We start from the raw sequence: 11,006 nt of genomic DNA on the forward strand, positions 1-11,006 counted from the left end.
ACAATTTTCTCTGTGGTTGCACAGCCATAGCGGCTCAGTGCACCTGTCAGCCTTTAACTTAGAATCTGTTCGTCAACCAGGTCCAGGCCTCCTCAGGGACTTCAGTGTTCCAACACAGCCAAGGAGCATGAGGTGCTGGCACAGACTGCAGCCTCTGGGAGAGCCACATCTGGAGAGGTAAATGGCCATATTTTCATGTAAGTGGGAGATCTGATTGATGCCTGGGTGGTTCTAGTTTGCATAGGGGTCAGTCTCTGACACTTGCAGCTCAAAAGGCTTACTAGGACTAATTGACCCAAATGGGAGAGCAATCTGTACAGCCTGTTGCATAGTCAAGTGCTCCTATCTCTACCAGCTCTTTAATCAAGATGTTTATCTCTCTCCCTAATCTGTACTGCTTTACTGCTATTAGATGACCAGGCAGTGGAGAGCTGGGCTGTGCACTTGTCCCGGTACCTCTGTCCAAATTGTGGCATTTCCCCACTGGGAACATTCCTTACAATAAACAGAAGCATCACACATACTTAAAGCATCAATTTTTGTAATACATTTAACAGTATCAGTTATAGCCACTTGAGTGTATGGAATGTCCATTTCATAAAACATGATACGGTTTAATTTCAAAGGCTGAAACAGCCAAACTAACCTGATCAAAGTGTTAACAGCAATGAGGCATCACTAACGGCCCTTCAAAGGTTCAGTGCAGTCAGTCTATCAGGATCATGTGGGGCCAAATGTGGCCTCACCTCTAGCCACATGTTCCACATCATTGTATTTTGTGAATAATTTGTTTTCTAGTTTCACAGGTCTGTGGACAAAGAAGAATTCTGCCCCAGGATGGACCATACCCAGAGTCCCACTGCTTCCTGATTTAGAAGTTGGGATTTGCGACTTTTTGAGTTGATTATATTTAGATGAGATTTTTGGATTTAAAGAGAAGGCTGGAATGGGTTAAGATCTGGGGGGAATTGAGACTAGGTGAATGTACTTGGCATGTAGGAAGGACATGAGTTTTGGGATGCCAGAGGGCAGACTGTTTTTGGTTGAATTGTGTCCCCCCCAAAAGATATGCTGAAGACCTGACCTGTGCTACCTGGGAGTGTGACCTTATTTGGAAATAGTGTCATTCCAGATGTAATCAAGTTAGATGAGATCATACTGGATCAGAGTGGGCCCCAATCCAATGCCTGGTGTCCTTGTAAGAGGAAATTTAGACACAGAGATATACAGGGAGTACACCAGGTGATCACAGAGGCAGATATTGGACTGATGCATCTACAAGTCAAGGAATGCTAAGGACTGCCAGCAACTATCAGAAACTAGGAAGAGGCAAGGAAGGAGTCTTCCCTGTAGGCGTCAGAGAACACATGCCTGTGCCAACACCTTGATTTTGGACTTCTAGCTTCCAAAACTTTGAGAGAATAAATTGTTGTTGTTTAAGCCACCTAGTTTGTGGTACTTTGTCATGGAAGCCTGAGGAAACTAATACAAATGGCAAAGGGAACTCCAGGGCACATAGTTTGAAGCATCAAACCTGGCAGGTCCTGGCAGTTAGACTATACAGACTCTCTACCTTCCTATTGAGGATACCACCAGGCATTAACTGTGCTAGAAACCTTTGTCAGGTATGGCACAGCAATTCTTGTTTAGATAGTGGATGCAGGCAATACGATTCAAGAACCCCTAAGTGGACTACGTTACACTCAAATTCCCAAACACATCCAGTCAAAGAACCGCGCTACCTTTATAGCCAAGAATCCCCAGCAGTAGGCAACTCTCTGGGGCATTCACTGGGCATATCATGCCCTGTATCACCCCCAGGAAGTAATTACCACTGAAAGATAAACTGTACTATTAAAGGAGAACCTAAAAACCTAAGTGGACAGCTCAGACTCCTAGTGGAGTATACACTTAAGCAGAATGTATGGGCTCTAAACATGGCAATTTCCCAAATGGGTACCTTCCCTATGGATGAAATTATGAGGTTTATTTATGATGTTGGGAGATGGGGGGATAAGAGGCCCAGACTAGCTGTATGAGACCAAAACCACATAAAAAAAAAAAAAAAACCCTTCTTACTCTTCATTTTCTCTCACGTACCTGAGGAACTGGGCTGCTGGAATTTATGGTGGCAAAGAGGAGGTGGGGGTGTGAGACTCTAACCTGGTGTTTCTCTTACCATCTGCTTAAGGCTGCTGGATCTGGGAAGTTATGGATATTGATGATAACATTTATAAGTATGAGATGATGGTACATAAGGTGGGTCCAGGTGTGGCCCACATACCAGAGGAAAGATAATGATGGAAGGATGGCACAAAATGTATGAGGCAGAAACCACTGAATGGTTGGATGGTATATCTGGTTGAATAATGTTAGTTAACTATGATAAGGATGGGGGAAAATGGAAAGTAGTTGCTTCAGGGATTGGTTATACTGATCACATGATCATGGAAGGAGAGCAACCCTGGCTGGTAGGGAAGAAACACCTTAGAACCTGGAGGTCTAAGGCAGGTCAGGGTTGGTGGAAGGGATGATTAAATTCTCTTGGCTCTTATCTGCTGAACACCTGGTCTGGTCTGTCATCTTAGAATCCTTTGGTAACCGTGTTTTAGACTATCGCTACTGCCCTCAACCTAACTGCTGGATCCTACTCTACTGGGGCACCTTAAACTGGGGACTGCCAATTTTAGAAGTGGATGGCCTCCACCCAAGATGACAGAATAAGCATAATTTTCTGGACAATAATGATTTCCCTTAGCAGTATCATATTATTGTTGGTACCTAGTAGTCTGCCTGTATTGATTGCCTCAGGAAAAAAAGAACTCCCTTGTCCACTTTTCCCAGATCATAGATATAGCTCTGAAACTGACTGCTGGATTGGTCATCCTCAACCTGACTATGCCGATAAAAACTTAACAGCTGCTCCTTTGTACACTTCAGAAGGTAGCATCCCTTCTACAGGTCCTTTCTGGCATTTAAAATCCCTCACATTATAATCCCACATTTTAGACTTGTAAGAACTGAACCCTGACCCCAAGACAGCAAAAGCTACTGCAGAGGTGACTACAACCAAGAATAAATTTTCTAGTGTGAGTAGTGAGGGACAACCACATCACCCAGGATCTCCTGTCAGCCAGACACAGCAAAGTGTGTGTGACTGTCAAAACCTCTTGCTTCAGTTGGATTACTGAACCATGGAAGGTGAATAAATTGATCTCCGACCTTAGAGAGAAGCAGTACGACTCTTTACAGTTAATTTCAATGGTATCTGCAACATATTTACCTGGCTTGACTCTGGAAGGGGAGCCTGGCTGCAGTCTTCTCTCAAGTGGCATTGACCATATTGCTGGCGCTCATAGCTATGATCATGCTCATCTAATGTTGTCTAAGACAAATAGAAAAGAGGAGTACAATTAATTAGGGTATGTGATGGGATAGCCTACGCTTCAAAAAATTCTTAGGTGTTTACATGAAAGGTTGAGGGTAGGACTGTAAGCAAATATCTCTGCCATGACACACTGGTGGACTAGTGCATCTGAGTCTTGGTGCAATGTCCTGCAATTTCTTTTAAAGCAGGGAGAGACAAGCCTGGCAAGGAGCTGCCATGAGACAGCTTCTCATGCCTGTCTTGTAGAAGACTTCTATAAGGAAATTTCTCATCCATCTCCCTAGTCTCAGTTGAGTGCAGGACTTTCCACTTTCTCCTCTTCTCCTTTCAGATACAGCTGCAGGCTTCTCTGTAAATCTGAGTACTGCTTGTGTAGTTACTGGTGGCCCTTCCACAGCACAGCAACTCATCATCTGTGCCATCTGTCATCTGACCCCTCAAGTTGTATGTTGTGCTGTGGGACTACAGACAAGTGGAGGTGAAATGATGCTGAGCTTGCTTTTGTTGTCTTTATAAGTAATAAACTGTGAATCTACTTGGGATCATTGTTTCCTTATCAGCCAAATTTATCGATGTGTAGCAATCCAACCTAGCAGCCACTCTGTGAGCTATCATGCTGCTGCCTACAGACTGATGGACCACCTAACAATTAGGAATAAAATGAGTAATCTGGATTAAAAATAAAGTTTGGTGAAAGTGGTATCAGCAAAATGACAAACTAAGAAGCTCCAAGCTCTGGTTACCCTACAAAAAAATATATTTTTTAAAAAGCAAACCAGAAACTGGTTGGTGCGAACCAACTTTGTAGGCATTCTGGAATTCAGTAAAATGTTTACTGTAACCAAGCAAACACCAATCAAGAAAAAGCCATCTTCAAATGATAGGAAACTTTTGTGTTGTTTTTACCCATGCTTGTACCACCCACTCCCCAGCACTTTACAATCTTGGTCATGAGCAGGAGGTACTTGGTTCCAAATTCTCCTCTTTAAATGGGAGTGAACAAAGCAGACCTTATTTGAAAATTATTGTGTACATCTGTTCTAACCTCTCTGGGGGTATCTGAAGGGCTGATGTAAAGTGCTTGTTTCACATAACTCCAAATGCAGGCAGGAAAAGCAGTGGGCATTTTTTATATAAGCTACAAGGTAGACTATAAACATACAGATGCCTGGGGCAATAGATTACAGGAGAGACATACAATACACTATCTGAGACCTGGCGGAGAAGCTGAAGTGAGACTCTGAGAAATCAGGAGATTCAAAGCAGCCATGTATACAGAGAACTTAAAAAGCCATGCACATACCCAGGCAGGATGCATGCTCAGCAAAGTCCTTAGAAGACTTTAACCTTTCACCACTGGCTGCTCTCTAGGTTCAGAGCAAGACTTGCTAAGTTGTGAAGGAGTGCCCCAGCCAGAACCAATCTAGACAGATGAGAGAAGATAATGTTCTCTCTTTTTTGGTTTTGTGCATGTGTGTGTGTGTGGTTTGTTTGTTTCAGCTCCGTGCATTCAAGGAAATCTTGATCAAAATTTAGCTGAACATGAGATAAAGGAACTGAGATATCAGTAATTACACACAACATGCAATAGTCTTTGCAAAAATATTTTGGAGAAGTCTCAAAACAAACAGACTACTGCAGCTTCAACCAGAAATCTGTGGAAGGAGGAGAATATGATTCCTAAAGTTACAACATTATAATAGTCAAATGCTCAATAGTCAATAAAAAAAAAATCACAAGGCATACAAAGAACCAGGAAAACATGGCTCATTGAAAAGAACAAAATAAATGGATGGAAACCATCTCTGAGGAAGCCCAGACATCAGACTTATTAAACAAAGACTTAAAAATGAAGGTCTTAGATTTGCTTAAAAAGCTAAGGGAAACCATAGGAAAAAAGCTAAGGGAAATTAGGAAAACAACATTTGAAAAAATCAGAATATCAACAAAAAGACAGAAATTATAAAAAAAAAAGAAACAAATTCTGGAGCTGAAAAGTGCATAACTGAACTGAAAAATTCACTAAAGGAGTTCAATATCAGATTTTAGCAGGTAGAAGAATCAGCAAATTTGAAGATAGGACAATTGAAATTATTTATCTGAGGAAAATAAAAAAGAATTAAAGAGAGTAAACAGAGCCTAAGGGACTGTGGGACACCATTGAGCAGAGCAGATACACATCATGGGAGTCCCAGAAGGAAAAGAGAAAGAGGTAGAAAGATTATTTGAGAAAATAATGGCTTAAAACTTCCCAAATATGATACAAGATGTTCATGTACAAATTCAAGAAGCTCAACAAACTTCAAGTAGGATAAACCCAAAGAGACTCACACTGAGACACTTTATAATCAAACTATCAAAAGACAGAGAGAAAGAATCATGAAATAAGCAAGAAAGAAGCAACTCATCACATACAAGGGATTCTCAATAAGATTAACAACCAATTTCTCATCAGAAACCATGGAGGCCAAAAGGCAATTGGATGACACTTTCAAAGTGATGAAAGAAAAAAAGCCCCTGTCAATCAGCAATTCTCTCTCTCTATAGATATAGATAGATAGATCTATAGATATCTACATATATATATATGGCAAAACTGTTCTCCAAAATTGAGGGAGAAATTAATACTTCCCAGAACAACAAAAGATGAGGGATTTCGTGACCACTAGACTTGCACTACAAGAAACACTAAAGGGAATCCTTCAGGTTGCAATGAAAGGATGCTCGAAAGTAACTTGAAACCATATAAAGATCCTCACTAAAGGTATATACACAGGCAAATATAAAAGTCAATATTAACGTAATTTGGGTTTGTAACTCCATTTTTTATTTTCAAAAGAATTTAAAAGACAAATTAATAAAATAATTATAAATCTATGGTATTGGGCACACAATGTATAAGGATATAATTTGTAAAAATAAAAATAAAAAATAACTAAAAATTTTAAAAGATTTTAAAAAAGCAAAAAGGGGGCTGGCCCTGTGGCCGAGTGGTTAAGTTCGCACGCTCTGCTTTGGTGGCCCAGGGTTTCACCAGTTCAAATCCTGGGTGTGGACCTAGCACTACTCATCAAGCCATGCTAAGGTGGCGTCCCACATGCCACAACTAGAACGACCCACAACTAAAAATATACAAATATGTACTGGGGGGCATTGGGGAGAAGAAGGGGAAAAAAAGATATAATTTGTGACATCAATAACATAAAGAGGGCACTGACACTCTATAGGAGCAGATTTTTTTCTATGTAATGGAAGTTAAAGTCTGTATACATTTGATTAGTTTGTTATAACTTTAGGTTGTTATATGTAATTCCAACAGCAACCACAAAGAAAACACATACGTAATATACACAACAGGAAATGCTAAGGCAATCGAAACATATCAATACAAAATATTAACTAAACAAGAAAGAAGACAGTAATGGAGGAAATGGGGGACCAAAAAGCTATAAGATATACAGATAATAAATAGAAAAATGGCAGAAATAGGTCCTTCTCTTTTATTTATTTATTTTATCTTTTATTTTTTTGAGGAAGATTAGCCCTAAGCTAACATCCACCACCAATCCTTGTCCTTTTGCTGAGGAAGACTGGCTCTGAGCTAACATCCGTGCCTATCTTCCTCTACTTTATATGTGAGACACCTGCCACAGCATGGCTTGATAAGTGGTGTGTAGGTCCGTGCCCAGGATCTGAACTGGTGAACCCCAGGCCATTGAAGTGGAGCATGCGAATTTGACTGCTGCATCACTGGGTCAGCCCCAAATAGGTCCTTCTTGATCAGTAATTACAATAAATGTAAATAGATTAAATTCTCTAATCAAAAGGCAGAGATTGGCAGAATGGATTTCAAAAAAATCATCCAACTATATGCCATCTACAAGAGACTCACTGTTGATCAAAAATACAAATGGGTTGAAATCTAAATGATGGAAATAAAAGATACTCCATGCAAATAGCAACCAAAAGAGAGCTGGAGTGGCAGTACTTGTATCAGACAAAATAAACTTTAAGTAAAAAACTGTTACAAGAGACAAAGAAGGACATTATATATTGACAAAAGAGTAAATTCACCAAGAAGAATAACAATTATAAATATATATTGCACAAAATAGAGCCCCACAATATATGAAAAAAATATTTAAGAATTGAAGAGAGAAATAGATAATTCTACAATTATAGTTGGATACTTCAATACTCCACTTTCAATAATGTATAGAACTACCAGACAAAAGATGAATGAAGAAATAGAGGACTTGAACAACACTACAAAAGCAATTAGATCTAACAGACATATACAGAATAATCCACCCAACAACAGCAGGATACACATTTTACCCAAATGCACATGGAAGAGTCTCCAAATAGATATGTTAGGTCACAAAATAAGTTTTAATAAATTTTAAGATTGAAATCATATAAAGTGTCTTTCCGATTCACAATGGAATAAAACTAGAAATCAATCATATAAGGAAAACTGGAAAATTCACAAGTATGTGGAATTAAAAGATACGTCCTTAAGCAACCACTGGGTCAAATAAGAAACCACAAGGGAAAATAGAAAATTCCTCAAGACAAATGAAAATGAAAACACAACATACCAAAACTTATGGGATGCAGCAAAAGCAGTGCTGAGGGAGAAATTTATAGCTATAAATGCACACCTTAAAAAGAATGGTCTCAAAATAATAAGCTAACTTTACATCTTAAGGAACTAGAAAAAGAAGAGCAAACTAAACTCAAAGCTAGCATAAGGAGAAATATTAAAGAGTAGAGTGAAGAAAAACAAAATAGTGAATAGAAAAACAATAGAGAAGATCAAAATAAACAAAAGTTGTTTCTTCAAAAAGACCAACAAAATTCGTAAGTTTTTGGCTAGATTGACTAAGAAAAAATACTAAAATTAGAAATGAGAGTGGGGACATCACTACCAATTTTACAGAAATAAAAAGGATTCCAAAACAACACTATGAGCACCTGTACGTCAAAAAAATTGGATAACCTAGATGAAACGGACAAATTCCTAGAAACAGACAATTTTCCAAAACTGCATAATGGAGGAAAGGCAATATTGTTTTGATGGCAGTACTACTCAAAATGTTCTACAGATACAATGCAACCTCTACAGTGTTTTTTGCACATATAGAAAAACCTCTCCTAAAGTTCATATGCTATCTCAAGGGACTCAGAATAGCCAAAACAATCTTGAAAAAGAAGAAAAAAGTTAGAAGACTCACTTTCTGATTTTAAAAGCCTACTAAATAGCTATAGCAAAAACAACAACAACAACAAAACTGTGATACTGGCATAAGGACAAATAGACCAACAGAAAAGAATAGAGAACAGAAATAAACCCTCACATATAGGGCCAATTAATTTTAGACAAGAGAGCCAAAAACATTCAATGATGGATAGACAGTCTTTTCAACAAACGGTGTTGGGAAAACTGGACATCCACAGGCAAAAGAATAATATTGGATGCTTACCTTATGCCATATACAATAATTAACTCAAAAGGACCAAAGGCCCAATAGTAAGATGTAGAACTGTAAAAACTCCTTGATGAAAACACAGGGGAAAGTCTTCATGGCAAGAATTTCTTGGATATGATACCAAAACACAAACAAAGGAAAAAAGATAAATTAGACTTCATCAAAATTTAAAATTTCTTTGCATCAAAGGAAAGACAACCCACAGAATAGGACAAAATATTTGTAAACCATATATCTGATAAAGGAGTCATATCCAGAATATATAAAGAACTCCTGAAACTCAACAACAACAAAAACTAAACCAATTAAAAAGTGGGCAGAGGATCTCAATAAAATGGGTATAGAAGGAAAGTACCTCAACATAATAAAGGCCATATCTGACAAACCCACAGCCAACATCACACTCAATGGGCAAAAACTGAAAGCCATCCCTCTGAGAACAGGAACAAGACAAGGGTGTCCACTCTCACCACTCTTATTCAACATACTACTGGAGGTTTGGGCCAGAGCAATTCAGCAGGAAAAAGAAATAAAAGGAATCCAAATAGGCAATGAAGAAGGGAAACTCTTGCTGTTTGCAGACGACATGATCTTATATATAGAAAACCCCAAAGAATCCATTGGAAAACTACTAGAAATAATCAACAACTACAGCAAAGTTGCAGGGTATAGAATCAACTGACATAAATCAGTAGCATTTCTATACTCTAACAATGAACTAACAGAAAAAGAACTCAAGAACACAATACCATTCACAAGCACAACAAAAAGAATAAAATACCTTGGGATAAATTTAACCAAGGAAGTGAAAGACCTATACAATGAAAACTACGAGACTTTTCTGAAAGAAATTGATGACGACATAAAGAAATGGAAAAACATTCCATGCACATGGATTGGAAGAATAAACATAGTTAAAATGTCCATTCTACCTAAAGCAATCTACAGATTCAGTGCTATCCCAATCAGAATCCCAATGACATTCTTTACAGAATTAGAAGAATCCTAAAATTCATATGGGGCAACAAAAGACACCGAATTGCTAAAGCGATCCTGAGAAAGAAGAACAAAGCTGGAGGCATCACAATCCCTGACTTCAAAACATACTACAAAGCCACAGTGATCAAAACAGCATGGTACTGGTACAAAAACAGATGCACAGATCAATGGAACAGAATTGAAAGCCCAAAAATAAAACCACACATCTATGGACAGCTAATCTTTGACAAAGGAGCTGAGGGCCTACAATGGAGGAAAGAAAGTCTCTTCAACAAATGGTGCTGGGAAAACCGGACAGCCACATGTAAAAGAATAAAAATCAACCATTCTTTTTCACCATTTACTAAAATAAACTCAAAATGGATCAAAGACCTAAAGATTAGGCCTGAAACAATAAGTCTTCTAGAAGAGAATATCGGCAGCACACTCTTTGACATCAGCTTCAAAAGAATCTTTTTGGACACCATAACCCCTCACATGAGGGAAACAATAGAAAGAATAAACAAATGGGACTTCATCAGACTAAAGAGCTTCTTCAAGGCAAGGGAAAACAGGATTGAAACAAAAAAACAGCCCACTAATTGGGAAAAAATATTCACAAGTTATTTATCTGACAAAGGGTTAATCTCCATAATATACAAAGAACTCACACAACTCAACAATAAAAAATCAAACAACCCAATTACAAAATGGGCAGGGGACATGAACAGACATTTCTCCAAAGAAGATATACGGATGGCCAACAGACACATGAAAAGATGCTCATCATCACTAATCATCAGGGAAATGCAAATCAAAACTACACTAAGATATCACCTTACACCTCTTAGAATGGCAAAAATGTCCAAAACCAAGAGTGACAAATGTTGGAGAGGCTGTGGAGAAAAGGGAACCCTCATACACTGTTGGTGGGAATGCAAACTGGTGCAGCCACTATGGAAAACAGTATGGAGATTCCTCAAAAAGTTAAGAGTAGAAATACCTTATGACCCAGCCATCCCACTACTGGGTATCTATCCTAAGAACCTGAAATCAGCAATTCCAAAAGTTCCATGCACCCCTATGTTCGTCGCAGCATTATTCACAATAGCCAAGTCATGGAACCAACCTAAGTGCCCAGCAACTAA

The sequence above is a fragment of the Equus przewalskii genome, chromosome 1, assembly GCF_037783145.1.
Source record: "Equus przewalskii isolate Varuska chromosome 1, EquPr2, whole genome shotgun sequence".
In the NCBI taxonomy this organism is placed as follows: Eukaryota; Metazoa; Chordata; class Mammalia; order Perissodactyla; family Equidae; genus Equus; species Equus przewalskii.